The sequence below is a fragment of the Acomys minous genome, assembly GCF_964271855.1.
Source record: "Acomys minous genome assembly, chromosome: 8".
NCBI classification, from domain to species: Eukaryota; Metazoa; Chordata; class Mammalia; order Rodentia; family Muridae; genus Acomys; species Acomys minous.
In genome coordinates this window covers 25135019-25153331 of record NC_140489.1, presented here as the reverse complement: position 1 = coordinate 25153331, position 18313 = coordinate 25135019, and positions in this window count along the sequence as shown.

Here is an 18313-nt window from a genome sequence, read left to right as displayed (position 1 = left end):
ACTGTTATTTAAAGATGAATACTGGGGAAAGATGAGAAATGCGTCTCAAGATCAAAAATATACTTTGATTCATCTCTTATAAGCATTTTAAAGATATCTTTGCAAAGTCAATGTTGAAAGAATTCCTAAAAAATTGTAAGCAACTATGCAAAGCTTATCTTTCAGTTATTAGTAAATGATACCGATATATAAGACGGGTAGAGAAAATACATGCGTGAGCGCATGTGCATGCACACACACATTTTATATGATGTAGTAGTTTGTTATGAGCACGTTAATTTGGGGAAGCTTCGCATCAATGTTTATTATAAATGAATTTATTTTGATTCTTTACAAAATTAATTGTATTTTGTTAATAATAAATGATATCTATTAGGGTCTTATGTAATTCTTTTTGAATTCATGAAGTGTTAAACATTATTTCTCAGTGAAACAAAGATACCTGGCAAAACACAGGATTCCAAATTACCTGTCTTTTCTCATGAAGTATGCATACACCCAACCAAATCAAAACCAAAAGCACTGTGGAAGCTCATAGAAAAAGCAAGACAACGGAGAGCTGGCTACCTCCTGCCATCTCTTTCATATAACTAGAAAGACTCTCCAGAGCCATTTGTGTCATCTGCTCATGCTTTCACTGAGCTACCTAGGTTATTCACAGCCATTCATTATTTACTCTGAAGAAACAAAAGGGTGACATACGTGCAAGCCTAGAGATTTGTGTCTGCTTTTTACTCCACGAGAGATTACTTTATAGAATAATCAGTTAACTATTTGTACTATTAAAAGGGAATTATTCTTTTATTTATTTTTTACTTTGAGATCATAATACAATTACAACATGTCTTCCCTCCCCCTTTCCACTTCAAGTATTCCTTCCCTGGTCTCCTTAAATTCCAGGTACTCTTTTTTTCACTAACTGTCATTGCATGCATAAATTTTTTAAATGGACAACAGAGAACAGGACACCAGATCTTATTCAGCACAGTGTACTTAGAGCAAACACAATGAGGAACTCCTGTATCAGCTTCATAGAGGCAGAAGTTTGGAATCAGAAAGGTCTACTATTAACAGGTTGTTAACATACAACATGGCACTGATGCTATGATGTTTATAACAGACCACTGAGTTGTCTATGGATTGAAAGTTATCAAGGTGCTTATATGCTAGTATATCCACAGGGCTATGAAGACATGAGGTGGCATCAAACTATAAAGTGTGGCAAACTAGATGTCCTTATAATAGTAAAAACAGGACAACAGTTGTAAGTCAGAAGGAGACAAAAGAACATAAATTCTGTCAGTTTAGTAAACTGAAGATATCCAGAAGATATTCAAGGAAACTTTATAAGCCATAACATCAGGACTTGTTGGCTTTTTTGTTTTGGAGCATGCTGAGAAATTTTTAAATGGCTTTGTTTTTCAAAACAACTTTAGATTCGCAGGAAATCTAAAGGTATAGAACACAAGATTCCTGTTCTCTCACGCCCTCTATTATCAAAAAGTGCCCTGTTATCAGTGTTGTTCACTGTGATCACAGCGTCCTAAAACTTTTTGAACTTATATTTACCTATGATTATCATCTAGAATGCACAGTTCATGGGAAGGTGCATTCTTATGTATTCTGTGATTTAGGTAATTACTTAATTACTAGTATTTATCATTATAGTATCTCACAGAACAGTTCTGATACCAAACTCATCTGTGTTTCCCTAATAACTCCTTTCAAAGTGTTAGCTTCAGGTCACCACTGATCTTTTGATATATCTGCAGCATAATTTTCCCTGATGACTTAACATTATAATAATGTGTTGTGTAGCCTTTCACAGTGAGTTTTTTTTAACTTAGTGATATAAACTTAAATTTCCTATCATTTCATAGTTTTACGACTAACTTAAAACATGCTCCATTGTCGCAATTTACATATACATAGCTTACACATATGTGTATAAATGTACGTACATAAATATATATATATATATATTCTTGACAGAAGACTTTTGGGGTCTCTAGGAACATTAATGTGCTCTTATTCATGTCTTTCCAGTTTTCTTCAGGGTTTTCCAGTTTTTCATGTCCATCAGTTTTTGGTTCATAAGTTTTAGGACTAACATTCTCTTATTATGTGTGTAAAGGTTAAATGTTAATTTATGTTTTTTCCAAGTAGGATAGAAGTTCCTTTTGCTATTGTGAAATGACTCCTGTACTTCTAACTTTCTGACTTAGATGTCTTCTCTGTTCAAAAAAGTGCAGCTAATATAAGTTCCTTCCAAAAACTATTTCCTTTAAATTTTTTCCCAATGCTTTCTCTTTAATCTTTAGTGGCATATGCCAAAATGCAAAATTCTATTGATTCCCTGAAGTTCTGATGTTTACATGCTTTGAAGGGATGTGGAGCACAGTGAATACTACGGTTCCTGGAGTTCCTTATTTTTTGTTCATTTATCTCAAAATAAAAAGTTCCTTGAAAATATAATTTAGATTCAAAATTAAAAATATTTCTTTTGTGTTCTTTCCCTGTACAAGGGAAAGATGAAGATTCTATTTCTAGTAACTCCAAGTCCAGTTGTGTTATTGAGACGTTATACAACAATAGTCATTGTGAATGCATGTCTAGTGATTTATCTCAATATATATGTTATAAGAATGGAATTCCTAAGAATGCCATAAAAACTCCAAAAATTTTGAGGAAAGATGTAAAATGTTTTCATACAAGCTATTTTAAGGAAGCAAAGTTAAATAAATATATTTATGGGTATATTTTCAAAGATAGATATTGCCATGAAATTTTAAAAATAAAATTACACTAAATTACAAAACATCATAATAGAGACAGCACAGTATCAATTCTCTGTCCTTCCTCCTCTACTCTCCTTCATGCCTCGGTTCATACTTGTTCAAGGTGTCCAAAGTTGTGATGCAGATGTCCATGTCAAACTCATGTGCTCATCACATATATCAAAGATTGAACACTGAAACTGTGTTCAGTTTGGACTATCTGCTGTTACAAAATGCATCTTTTTAAGGTCACATAAATAGGAGTCTTATGTTCTTCTGTCCCCAGAGTATACGTAGGTCCTCTTGTTCTAGGAGGTCGATTTTAAGCAAAAATTTTAAGACAGCATTGAATTATTTAGAAGTAAAGGCCTAGATAGAGCAAAATGAAGAAGTTCTTCTACTCTGGGGTGATGAAAAACAACAGCATCAGTCCACTTTCAACAGTATCTGCTCTGCAACATCAGACCTCCTCATATATGAGCTTATACACAGCCACAAAAGAGTAATTTATAGAGAATTTAGAAACTCATTTTTCTCTCTCAAAAATGTGGCAGTTCCAACCAGCCTTTAAACAATGCAAGTGCTATTTTCTCTATCTGACAATTCCTTTGAGGTATATTTAAAGTTCAGGACTCCAGTGATGAGCTTAATTATTTTTTCACAAATCAAGAATGCTCTTTTTCATTTGCACTGTAGTTGTTGGAAAAATTAAAAGCATGTAATGCTGGGTGTCAGATTTTAGAAGTTGAGATGCCTGAATCTGATTATAGTAGGGGCTTTACTGGGCTACCTCGGCAGTATTTCTGTTGCTGTTTTGGAAAAGACTCAGTATTCTGCTGATCTCTTGCGAAATAAAAATCAAAGTGAAAAATAGACTGGCATCCTGCACTTCACAAAAGGGTAAAATGAAAGCAACGCATCAGCAGTATTCACACATAAAGAGAGTGCATTGAAAGTTGGGTTCCTTGAATTATTTTTAATATATTTCTGTTATACTAAAGCTGCAATTGTCAATGACCCTTTAGCATAGCTGATAAAAATGAGGCAGGCTGTAATTGAAGAAACAAAAGAATCTGATGACTTCTGTTGCTTAAGTCCATACAAATCAAAAATAATCCATATCAATTTAGTGCTTAGTTGTCTCCTCTGTGCTCATTAGTCTCCAGGGACTACAGTGCAAAGCACAATTTCACATGGAAGGCGCATGCTCAGAGGTGGGCTAAAGTCCATAGTCAAAGCATGACCTAAGCATTGATATGCCTTTCTATCATACCTTAAAGAACTTCTCTTAAGCTTTTGCCCCTTTCCCCTTAGAATGATACAAAATTAAGTTTCTTCATACCCACTCAGGTAATAAGAATAAAAGCTGAATGTGTTCAATGAAAAAAAACATATTTTGGTTTATTTTGTCTTATTTAAGTGACAAGTATTTTCTTTGATTTTCTCCATACAAATACTAATATAATCATTTATTATTAATATGTAACCAACACTATTGAATTTTATAAATACGTCATTATTTAGGGATCCATAGAAATTGTCATTGTAAATTTACTGAGGTTTTACTAATGTATTTATATTTATGATCTCAGTTCATACTCAGAAATTAGACTTCCAGCGTTAGTGTAAATTATCCTGAGTTTGTCAGCAAAATCTGCCCCCTAGAGAAATTAAGCAGCTTCCTTAATTTTACACAATTTGAAAGCATTGCAGGCAGGATGAAGCTAATCACAGCCTCATCATCCTAAAAATAAATCTACTTGAATGTTAATAAGCTGCCGTGCCTGTGTACATATATGTCCAAAATTGGGATAAAATGTACAAATATATACCTGCACATTCACTTTTGGCAATACCTTGTTTCCCACCCACATATTCTAAAATGTACATGTTATTTTTAGAGGCAGGCTGAGTTCATGTTCCTGAGCCCTCATGTGTTACCATCTCATTCTTCCTGCCTTTTCTATGCCTTCTTTCTTATGATTAGCATCAGAGTGATCAACAATGCCCTTTAACTGCTTTCTCAATCGCTGAATTAAAGCAAAGACAGGTTTAACTGGTTAAGGGCATTGACTAGGTTTATTATAAGGCAGAGATGTGGAATATATAATCACCTGCTTTTTTTGTGTCATACACAAAATACCTGAGATGACTAACAATGTAAAAGAAAGGTACCAAAATCAGATGAACTAGTGTTCCTGAGGCTTAGAAGTGTCAGAGCTCTGAGGGGAAGACTCAGTATTGTCTATCCTGAGGAGCACTGCCAGTTCTTGATAGCCAAGGTGTCACACACATAGAACAGAGACAGAGGAGGGAGCTTCCGCCCAGGCAGGAAAGAGGAACAGTTACTGGTGTGTAGCGATGCAATGACATTTTAATTAAAAGCAGAAAATATCAAGACACATATATCCTTGGCTTCCACTTGCCATGAAGGTGATAGAAAAATTTCAGGCCTTCTTTCTAAGTCAAGTGAAGAAGTTGCTTTGCTTAACAACTTAAGTATCAGTTATAGTTAATTCAGTGTATTTCATATTTATGAATCAACATAAACCTTTATGCTTTATACAAATTTAAATGATAATTATGTAATGATAGATAAAGGGATATGATTTAGCCATTACAGAATGCATACACACATATGTGCGTGCACACGGTTTTTTGAGTGATGAGGAATGGGAGGGGTGGTGTTGAATCACAAATGCATAGTATTTTCATTTGACAATGAATATTGAAAAAAAGGATAAAAAAATTATAATATCCCTGAAATATGCAATATAATATGAAAAAGTTTGCAATATCGAAATAAACATGTAGCTATATACATGAGATTCACCACCATCAGCATTTGTTTTGCAAATCCTCCTGAAGCTTCTTAGCTATCCTCTCACCTCTGCCCCTTCCCCCATTTAAATAACAACATCCTAAAAGGAGTAGTAAGTACAGACTTTAGCCACTTTCTACACAAGCAACACTTAAACAAAACAATTGGTGTATTGGCAGCAACTTGATTGAAATCTGTATAATTATCTGTGTCGCCTACTATAGGAGGACAAATACACCCAAAAGCTAGTAGTCAAATGAAAACATGATAAGCATTGATTTGAAATTATAAGCAGTAAAACACATGAGAAGACCAAAACACGTCTCACATTAATAATATTTTTTCTGCATTCACAGTGGCAGGCATTTACATTCACCTTTATCGACACATAAAAATGTTATTGTAGATTGTTATGACACATTACTTCTTGATGCCTTTTTCTTCTTAATGACTTTCCCAAGACAATAGGATATAAATTGCTACTAGCATAAAACACATTTCTAGCAATAGATAACGGCATTTTCTTGGCTGCAAGAAGTAGATATTGCAACACCTCCTGCAGGCAGAATACATTGGATTTTATGCCTTCCATTGTTATTTGAGGAATGTTAGCCTTGCTAGTTTTCTGTGGGGGAACTAAATTACTAATATCTTCATTTTTGAGCAATCAATATCAGTTTAATGAGTGAGAAACAATTGTATAGCTATCTTATCAGCTCCACTATAAAACACTGCTTAATAAAGTAGCCACATCAGCAATTTAAAAAGGAGTCTAAACTTTATCCTAAAATGAATCGTGTACTCTTGTAGAAGTCTAGAACAATAAAAACGGTTCTTTTCTCACATTGGTTGACTCTCTATAGCCTCACATCTTGTTCTTTGTCATGATAAATAGTTTTTAAAGTAAAAACTTAAAGAGGTATGATTCACTAATTGGATTTTATTAGCAGAAAATAAATATTAAGTGGTAGCTATTAAGCGGATTTCTGAAACTATTAAGAATCCAACCCGTCAGAGGTCAATGTCTGTCTTTAGGGGACCATTCAGATTCAGTGCTAGAAGTGTTATGCACAAGGTAAGTGGACTCAGGGCCTTGGGAATGGCTAGTACGATGAACACAAAGAAAATTGCCCAGAAAAATGTTATGACCAAGTTGACTGAGTCAAAATGTTTCACAGAGACATGCTGCAGGAGTTTTGGTCCAACAGAAAATGTGGTATCTCCAGGGTATGAAGTTCTTCTGTCAAACTTAAGTGTGGATGTTAGTGGAGTGTGGAATATGTTAGATATTGTTAAAAATGAATTAATAAAGCTGGATTTATCATAATGTTTACTAGAATCAGAGAAGGAAAGGATTTGTGGTAGGTCCCTGCTGTTTGTCCAACATATCAGGGGTCCTTCACATCACTATTGATGAGACTAAAGTGTCAACTATATTAGTAATTATATTTAAAAAAGATGCAAAAAGCAGAGATTTGACAGATGTTATATCACTTCTGTAGCAAAAAGTAGGGATAAAACTAAAACACTTCTCTCCATTGGAAATAGACTTCTTTCAAATGTGTCCAGCCTCCCAAACATGCTTAATACTTTCAGTACAATGAATGCCAAATATATGTGGCGTGTGTGTATGTGTGTTGTATGCATAAGGTTCAGATAAATAATACATACATTTGTAAAATAGTTCCACTTGAAGGACAGAGAAGCATTTGGGGCATAAATCTTTCTCATTTCCCTTTTCTTTTCCTATTTTTTAAACCATGAAGGCTATTGTTACCTTTAGTAAACAATTACTAAGCAACAGTGTGACACACAGTTGATATTTAAGTTTTGCCTCATTTTAATTCAGACACTGTACCTATTAGATTGAACTTCTTGTCATGGTCATAGTGATAAAGACACAGAAGCACATAAATACAGAGCTTCCAAGGTTTCAATTATTACATGGCTTAGAGTAAAAGCCATGTATGTCTTCAAATGTAATGGTTTTAGTCAAGTAATCTTTCCTCATTTATCACACTATAGCAATTCTCTGACCCCTGATACGGTGAAAAGCACACTGAAGCTAAAATCACTAACAATAAGTAAGTCTACCATTACCTTAGCTTTAGATTCTGGTTCCTACAAATGCTTTAGGTAATAAGTTCAAAGTAGGCTTCAGGTACCACAGCTAAATACTCTCAGTTTTATGTCCAAAGAGGGATAATGGGCTAGCCATAGTGGCAACTGTTGCTCCAAGGGATGAGAATAAAAATGAGGACAGTCTGGTGTGAGGGGAAGGCAGTGGTGAAAAGCACCTATTCTATCTATTATTTTTAGAAATTAAGATATAATTTATTTAAAGACTGGGACTATATAAAAAGTTCTTTTTTCCATCCTACACTTTTTATTAAATATTTTACATATACATTTATATTATTACAGATATAAACAATAAACTACCTACAGCAAGAAGAACCACGACACAATCAGGATTATATAAATGTTACAGTATTAGTGTTTTGGCTATTTGTATTTGGCACCTTTAAAGAAAACATTTTTCTTATCTTGGTGCATCTAAAATTCTGAATGTAAATCAATTATGTATCATATCTCATCATTATCAACTTAAAACATCTACATAGGCCCAAAAACATTTTAATCCCTAAACAACTAAGCTTAATTGAAAAACTAAACTATCTGGTCTTCAACCCCATTAGAGACTTGAGAAGGAAAAAATTTCATTAACTGGTATACAGGGAGTGTAGCTTCCCAAATGAGAAGATGACAGAGACAGTTTGCTGCATGAACAGCCACCCAAAACTGTCTATAATGTTAGAGCATCATCTTCAGCTTTCTGGCCCAATATATCTGACAGACATATTGGTCAGGTAGGAGCTATTGAGGACTTATTTACCCCGTCTTTGCAGAGATTGGTTATCAACTCTGCCTGCATTCAAGACTACCCATTTTTAGGCAAAATTCTGTCAATATGGTAGTTGTAATGGGTCCTTGGTGCCAAAGAGGCTGGTGAATTAGGCACCAAGAGAGATACAGCCACATCCAAGCATCAGAGGGCAGATGAGAAGTGAGGGGAATTGCTGACAGGGACACAGGTGAGAGTTAGTCAGGCACATGAACTTGTCAAAATAAAATTAGAGGAAAGGAAATTATAGGGGAGGGAAGAAAGGAGCTCTTCCTCAAAATTTAGAAGTTTTGTTGCCAACTAAGCTCTAGGAAAGAGAAATGGTAACAGATATTTAGGCAATTCATCAAATTAATAATGTTTCAAATATTAAAATATTTGGTTTCTTCAAAGAAACCTCTTAGCCAAAAGATGACAGTGGATTTCCCCTAACAGGAAATTTATTACTAAGTGAAAATGCAGTGATTCCCATTTTTGTTGCCTTGGCTGTGACCCATTTAGTTACCATACTTGTTTTACAGAGTGCCTGTTCTGAGCAGCTTGCAGGATGAGTTTTTTGTTTGACCATGAAGAGGAAGCTCCCGGTAAGTTCTCCTGGATGGTTGCTAAAGTATGTGTTGGGAGATGAAAATTTGTGAATTATAGAACTACTTATGAAGATCTTCTGCTCATCTGACATGGGGAAAGAGGCTTGTTATAAAGGATTCAAAGCAGTATGTAATAGTTTGAATGACAGGATGTTTACCTTGTCCCTTTCCCCATCACTGGCAACACATTGAAGTATATCCCACTGTTGGCAGCATCGCTACTGAGGTATATTGCTGTAACTTGTACAAACCATACTCTCAGCCAAGAAAGCTTATCAGATATATGAATATAGTTATATCCATTAGCAAATTTATAAGGGAGAGAAATAATTTTGGAAACTAATACGAAATCACCATTTTATGTCCCAACATCAAAAGCAAATGGGACCTACAATTTTGAAAAAGTGAACACATTGACATCTTAGCAAGGTGTAGCCTCCTCTTAGTAGGGGAATCACAATAACCTAAAATTAATGCTCACTTAATTAGTCTGAAGTCATTTAAGACAAATTTATTGAATAGAAAGAGTTGTGTTTCCATTGGCATAGCGGAAATGCATTATGCATACTGTAATAAGACATTTAAAAATCCTATGCACTACCTATATTTTTCTCAGTATATGAATATGTGTAAATGTGTGGTCTAAATGCCTGTGTCTATTGAAATTCATATATGAAATGTAGCATATGTTAATCAGAGGCTATATTTTTCAGAGGGATCAGGTCATGATGATGAAGCAAATCAGTGTTTTGTCACTGATGAACCAGGAAAAGCAATTTCACTGGATATATACATTGTTGATACCTTAATCTTGGACTTCAGATCAAGCAAAGCAGTATGAACTAAATATTGTTCAAGAGTTCTCTAGTCTTTAACCCAAACAAACAAGACAGCATCGCATGTGCATGTGTGTGTGTGTGTGTGTGTGTGTGTGTGTGTGTATGTGTGTGTGCAATGTCACACTAAGTTTCTCCAAAATATAGAGCTTATTGTTTTGTATTTTTGATATCTTCTATAATTTATGTACTGATACATGCTCACAGTCATTGAAAAAAATCATCGTAGCCCTCAAACGAAAGATGGACTTATAGGATAAAAATTGAGGATTGTCTTACACCAGTAAGGCCTTTACACAATGCTGACACCATACACAACTGTATATTTTTTTAAATATATATTTCTCGTAAATAGTTCATTTTATGCTCTTCTGTTGCAGTATATTCGAGCACACTGTGATTGTGTACTAATTGTAGTGTGGCTGCACCTTAGCACATCTTTAATCCAAGAACTTTCTGTAAACAGGATTTAATAAAGTCAGCCATAGGTCGAGACAGAGCAGGAATCCAGTTAACAGGGAGTAAACAGGGGAAAAGCCATAGAGAATGAGAGGATGCTGGCTGAGGAGAGAGGTCAGCTGGGGGCTTTCTTTCTCTCTGAGCTAGTAGACTTTTACCTCGGCATCTGGCTCCTGATTGTTTACTAGTAAAATCAAAATTTTGAGTTTCTCTTTAAAAACAGCAGTCTTCAGTTATAGAAGCAGAAAAAGGACTAAGCTATTTCTTGAACAAAAATGCTAAAATATCATTGTGTCAATAGGCTTGTACTTTTGTTTCAAAGAAGTTAACAAAATATTAAAAAGCAGTTAGACTAGTGGTTCTCAACCTTCCTAAGGCAGTGACCCTTTAATTCATTAGTAATATTGTGGTGACCCCTAACCACAAAATTATTTTCCTTGCTATTTCATAACTGTAATTATGCTACTGCTATTAATCACACTATGAATATCTGTGTTTTCTGAAGGTCTTAGGCAACTTCAGTCTAAGAATTGTTCAACACTCCAGAGAGTTGTGACACATGGGTTTGGAATTGGTGATTTAAACTGTCTTCAGTTGTTAATAACTAACATAGATTTTGAACACTGCAAAAATAAAATGTACTCTTATATTAAAATGTAACTAGTATAGCTTTTAAATAAAAAAATTAAAAACCAGCAGAGCATAAAAGAAGTTTTAAGAATCAATTTTAGTTTAAAATTTTTTGAAGCATATTATTTTTGTATGTAAAATTTTAAATCAAGTTCATATGACTGGGTTTTCTCAGAACTTACACTTTTTTCTTTTATACACAAGGTGTCATTTTTCTATTGGCATCAGTATGAAATGATTCACAATAGAGACACCAGATTCTCAACTAAGGTGTCAAAAAAGAAAAGTTATTCAAACCTTCTGAAACATAATAATCCTGAAAACTGAGCTACATAAAAAAAATTATTAAAGGGACTGAAAAGTATCCCAAAGAGTACAGCCCTGGGAGGGGGGCAGAAATTACTCTTGTAAAGATACAAATAGAAAGAAAATTGCTGAAGCTAGAACATTAGTATTTTCAAATTAGTGATATATTAATTGATACTATGTACCTGACAAGACAAAGCCAGCAGGAATTTCAGAATACAACGATTGAAACTAAATGGTAAGGGTATGGGAAAACATAGTATTTAATGGCTCAGTGTTTATAATTCATTTTCTTAAAATCATTAAAAATGTAATGTGGGAGTAAAACTTGTGCTATTACCAAGATATTTACCATTTTTACCATAATGGTACAAATGTTTAGAGATGAGTCATACCCGAGAATACATTGCTTAATTTGTATTTGTGTCTGTGTGTGTGTACATGTGTATCTTCATGAGGAATTTTATATTAAGTAGATCAGCAAATGTTAAAGATACATACTTTAATTCTATTCATTACAACAAAAGAACTATAACTAAAAAAAAACAAGCATAGGAATTAAAAGTGGTTGCTAAATGTAGCTGAATAAAAAAAATACAGTCTGGAAAACAACTGAGGAAATGAGAAAGAAAATGTAAAGTAAATAAAAATGAAATGCAAATCACTTATTGACTAAGTCACAAGTTAAGAATCAGCAATTTTTCAGACTGTGTCCAAAGCAAGAATCAATCATATGTTGTCTAAAAGAGACACACCTCTAAATACAAAGAACAAATAGATTCATTGTGACATTATGAAAAAATAACCAGGGTGTAGACAGTAAGCTCCTGATGACTGAAGAGTTTCTCGACGTTTCAGGCAAACCCACTGACAAATAAGAACTACCAAACCAGCACTTCTGGTTCACGTAGGTAATTTAGTTTTATTCCTTCTCAAGTCTCTGATGAGATTGAAGACCAGATAGTTTAGTTTTACAATTCAGCCTAGCTGTTTAGGGGTTAAGATGTTTTTAGATCAAGATAGATGTTTTAAGTTAATAGAGACAAGATATGACATATGTTGATTTTCATTCAGAATTTTAGACCCAACATGATAGGAAAGTTGTTTATTTCAAGTTTACCAAATACAAATATCTAATTCACTATGAATGTAACATTTATATAATTCCATATAATCTTGTAGATCTTCTTCTGTATGTAGTTTATTTTATTCATGTGTAATAATATAAATGTATATGTTAGAAAGAAACAATAAAAAATGAATAAAAAATACCAAAGAGAAAGAGGAGTATGTAGTAATGACAATATTAACAGTGAATCAAAATATAATTACAAGTGCATTAATGTTTAATTGCAGAGACTTAGAGTAGGAGGAGTATATGAAGAGATGTGTAAACATTAAGATGAAAAAATATTAGTATTTACTAGAGGTACTCTCAAAATAATAAAAGCAAAAAACCCCACAGAAACTCTAAAGGACCATGCTCACCCATGCCACCATATTGATGTTTTTAAATGTCTATATAAGCAAGCTGCAGACCAAATATCACAGGAAATATGGTAGAATGGGGGGGGGGAAATCTCTAAATAAATAACTCAAGTCCCTTCTTTAGAAAATAAGAAGATTGACAATACAGGCGGTAAACCTTAAACTCCTACCCAGATCTAGCCAATGGACAGAACACTCTCCACAGTAGAGTGGAGAGTGGGATATTACTTTCTCACATACTCTGGTGCCTCACCTTTGACCATGTCCCCTGGAGGGGGAGACCTGGTGGCACTCAGAGGAAGGACAGCAGATTACCAAGAAGAGACTTGATACCCTATGAACATATACAGGGGGAGGTAATCCCCCTCAGGAACAGTCATAGGGGAGGGGAATAAGGGAAAAATGGGAGGGAGGGAAGAATGGGAGGATACAAGGGATGGGATAACCATTGAGATGTAACAAGAATAAATTAATAAAGAAAAAAAAAGAAAAAAAAGAAGATTGAGATAAAGAATTAAGTCAAGAATACATGAGAGAATAAAGATGAAAGGAAGTAAATGAAATACACCTCAAAATCAAAAGCAAAGGATGATAATTTGGATATCAATAAAGTTGTTCATATAATGTATAATGCAGAAAACCACACAGGGAACTGAAGACAAACAGGTATCATATCTGCTCTAGATGTTTAAAACTATGTTTGACAGGATCTAGACTGGCAAGATACAAGCCTCTAGGCATGCATATCAAAAATTATTTATGTTTGACCAAATATCAACAATTTTTTGTATTGGATTCACTGAGGAGGGAAAACCACTCTAAAACAGAAAGACACTGATCTCTGAGCAGTCTAAGAGGAAAACTAGAAAGTCGGTATCATTCATCACTCTTTGCTTTCTGACTATAGATGCTCCAAGACTCATGCTCCTCCAACATGACTTTCCTGTCATTATGTACTGTAAGCTGGAACTGTGAATAGAATAGACTTTCTCCCTTAAGCTTTTTTTTCCTGTCAAGGATTTATTGTGGCAACAGAAAAAGTAACTAGTTCCATTCCCAATAAAAAATATTCTATATTTAGTCACAGCATTTCAGAGAGCTGTGATTGTTTTGGAGAATATGCAAGGAAAAGACAGTGACAAATATTGTTTGAATTCAATATTTGGTATGAGATAATGAATCACCAATTTACTCCATTCTCCAAGTGAAGGAGTAAAGCAGATATTCTCCCTAGGTTAAAGACAGAAATATTGGATTACAAAACAATTTATGAGATGTTTCTCACTGAGTGGCAGATTCTTTCCCAGGTATCTGAAATTAGATGACTCAATACTTTGTAATACCTCATTCCTTATTGGGGTGGCAATTCATGAGGTTATTAATGAAAATGAGTTTTCACACAAACTCTGGTGCCCCATATTTGAACATGTCCCTTGGACGGAGATGCCTGGTGGCACTCAGAGGAAAGATAATAGGTCACCAAGGAGAGACTTGATACCGTATGAGCATATTCAGGGGGAGGAGGTCCCCCTCAGACACAGACTTAGGGGAGGGGAGGGGAGTAGGGGGGAAGTGGGAGGAAGGGAGGAGTGGGAGGATACATGGGATGGGCTAACAACTGAGATGTAATATGTATAAATTAATAAAAATGTATTAAAAAATAGGTATCCACTAACTAACATTTTGTAAATATTCTCAAACAAATTTTCTGAGTTTGTTTTTAAAAACCAGGGGAGGGGGAGGGGTAGAGACTATTTTGTGGTACTGGGGAAACAGCTCAGTGGATAAATATTTGGCCTGCAAGTGTCAAGACCAGAGTTTAGATCCCAGAGCTGACATGAAAACAGGGTGAACACAGAGGGTCTTTGCCCACTTGTAAGCCCAGCCCTTACAGGCAGAGAGCGTGGTCACCCAGGGAAAGCTGGCTTTCGATTGGAGGATGCCGGCTTATGGAGAAACGTGCATGAGAAGAATCCCAACCACTCTGAGACACTCCAACCGTGACCTTCTATAATGTGATCCTTTTCTGGACTTTTGTAACAGACTTGGCAGAGGTCTCATTTAAATGCCCATATTTTATTTCATTGTGTTGTGCTGCATGTATTTATTTTCTGTGTGAGTGTTTTGCCCATGTGTCTTTATGAGCACCACGTGCACGCCTAGTGCCTGAGATCAGAACAAGGCATCAGATCCCCTGGAACTGGAGTTGCGAGCCAGGCGGTGAGCACTAGGAACTGAGCCTGAATCCTCTGCAAGTACAAGTACTTATAACCACTGAGCCTTTCTCTCTAGCCCCTTAGCTAGCGCTGGCTTTATCTTGCCATTCTCCAAAACAAAGGACCGCAAAGCCCAACTTTCTGTGGCACATAAGAAATGCTGAAGTCGGAAATGACGCCTATAGCAATCAATGGAGACCATTTTTGCTGTTTGTGTAACTTTCTGAGTAAAAGCCATGCGTTTCCAGTCCCCTCATCCCCGTAGCTGTAATTAAACCTCTTGCTGCCTGAAACTCAAATGTAAGGTTTATGCTCTCTTCACTCAGTTGTCAGTCTCTCACCTGGTGAGTTTATAGAGTGTGAAAAAAGACATTGTGCTGGCTAATTTTATGTCAGCTACCGTCATCGGAGGAGAGGAAAGCTCAGTTGACGTAATGCTGTAGGCAAGTCTGTTGGGCATTTTTCTTAATTAGTGATTGACGGGGGAGGGCACAGCCCACCTGGATTGGAAGTCCTGAATTCTGTAAGAAAGCAGACTGAGCAAGCGTAGGAGCAAGCCAGAAAGCAGCAGTCCTTATCAGCTCTTGCCTCCAGGTTCCTGGCCAGCCTGAAGTTCTGCCTTGACCTTCCTCAATGGAACTAGGACTTGAGATAGACATAAGCCAAATAAACCTTTTGCTCCCCGAAAAAAAAAAAAAAAAGAATTTTATTTTTCCAAGTAAAGGCATGGGTGTCATACAAATGAATGAGGACCAATTTTTACAATTAAAAGAAGAGAGTTCATATCAATTCAATTGGGAATTCTTTGTTTTCTTTTTTTGGCAGTGATATTCTTGTTAAATGTTTAACAACTATTCCCCTTGAAAGGAGGAAAAGCAAATAACCTGTCTTTATAGAATCTGATGCATTAGTTTTGTGAAAACTCCTAGCCAGGTCAATTTTAAGTCACAAGATAATATTCCTAAATTCAAAACTGTGACAAAATAACCACATGCTCTGGCTCTTAGCAACTTGAGCAAGCCAACTGATTTTTAACCTAGTTAAGAAATGGAATGGATAGAGATTCTTAAAGTTGATTTCATTTCACAGCTTTTGTGTTATTAGCAAATTTCTTTGGCAGGTGTTAAAGTAAGTTTAGGTTCCATGGTGCTCATTAATACAATCTGAAACACATTAGCAGGTCGGTGTTACAAGAGGAAAATTTCCCGATAACAAGTTGAGTTTAGCACATCAACAACACAGGTGACTTCAGTCTTTGAAGTAAACCATTTATTAAATAGAAAAAAATCAGAATGTGCACTCTGGAGTTTTCTTCATTTCTTTTTTATAGCTATTTTTTCATCCTTGAGGACATGCTAATATTGTAATTTCAACTTTCTGTAACCTGTCTTTTACATTCTCCTCTTAGATACCACTTTGAGATTATTAAAACAGTGTCTTCTTCTCTATCCATTCCTTCCAGTCACCAACTAAAAAAAAAAATCAACATTCAGTCTCTGAAATACGACATTGACATGGTTTAGTTCCAACATCTTTGGCTGGTGTATCACACCCCAAATTATAGGCAGAGGTTTCCTAAAATTATGCCTTGCACATATGGTTGATAGACAATGATATGACTTATACTTCTAACTGTATTTGATTACTCATTTCACTCACTAACTTTTCTTTCTTTTTTTTAAAAAGATTTTATTTATTTATTATTATGTATACAGAGCTCTGCCTGCATGTACCCCTGCAGGCTACAGGAGGATATCAGATCACATTATAGATGGCTGTGAGCCACCATGTGGGTGCTGGGAATTGAACTCATGATCTCTGGAAGAGCAGTCAGTGCTCTTAACCACTGAGCCATCTCTCCAGCCCCCACTCACTAACTTTTCAAGCCTTGCTACTCTGTAGATAGCCTCATACTTTATGAGGTCTCAGCCTACTGTTTGTTTCTATAGCCCTATTTGTGACTAAATTATCACATCATTCATGGTTTTTGTTTCTTCCCTATCTTCTCAAATATTATTTAAGCTGTGCAATAATACACCACCCTTACTCTTGTTAAACTTGATCTTTGCCTAAATATTTCTACTCTTCTCCTGACACCTATACTCTTCCTAATCTCCTTTCCTCTCCTACTATGACTCTCCACTACAGCCATGGTAAGGTAATAAATACAACAATTACCATTGCTATGCAAACTCAGTCACTACAGGGAACTTTGTATGGAATATTGTCTTGGTAATTTTTCTAATGATAAGATATCATTAAAAAGGTAACTCATATAAGAGTTTATTTTGTGCTTATAGCATCAGAGGTTTAGATTCAATGAACATCTTAGGAATATGGCAGCTCGCAGGAGATGTGTTGCTGGGATGGAATCAGAGAGCTTACTTATCCACAGGCATGAGACAAAGAGACATAACTGGAAATAGTATGGAGTTTCAGAAATATCAAAACCTACTCTCATTGGCTGACCTCTGACAAGAAAGCCACATATTCTGATATTTCTCAGTTTCACCAAAGTGGACCAAACATAAGAATATATGACCTTGTGGACCCATTTTCATTCACATCATTACCAAAGTATAATTTTATCTTTATTTGAATCTACAAAATAATGGAATATAATCCAGCATCATGTTTTGATTTATGCATAAATTGTATAATGATTATAACTGTCATTATCATTGCCTTTTGCTCTCACATTTAGAACTTCAAATTTTTTTCTGAGTTATATTATAACAATCATTTATTTACTGATATCTATATTTCACCTGATGTGTAGTAGCAACCAGAGCATTATTTTTAGCTAAACATAAGTTGGTGCCAATTAATTAATCTTCCCCTAAACCATCTCTCTTCTCCACCGCCCAGCTACTAGTTATTACTATTAGGTGTTTTGCTTCCACAAAATCAGTATGTTCTAGATGCCAAATATGAGTAAGATCAATAGTCTTTTCCTTTGACTCTCACATATTTCACTTATCATACAATCAACTCCATTTATTTTTATTACCATATATGAAATTATTTCAGTCTTCTATGGCTGACAAGTGATTCATTCATTTTATGCACATTTTCTTGATCCATTCATACCAAGCAGAGCCTTTGTGTTGACTGAAAATTTTAGCCATTCTAAACATTTAAGTGCAATTATAGAAAGCTAACATATTTACTTTGGGTATCTAAGTCATGAGATTGATAGGTTATTTAGAAAATTTTGATAAAATTATCTGATGCAGTTTCTAGTAATTACATTTATATCACTACTGTTTGGGGGCCTTTTTTAGTGTG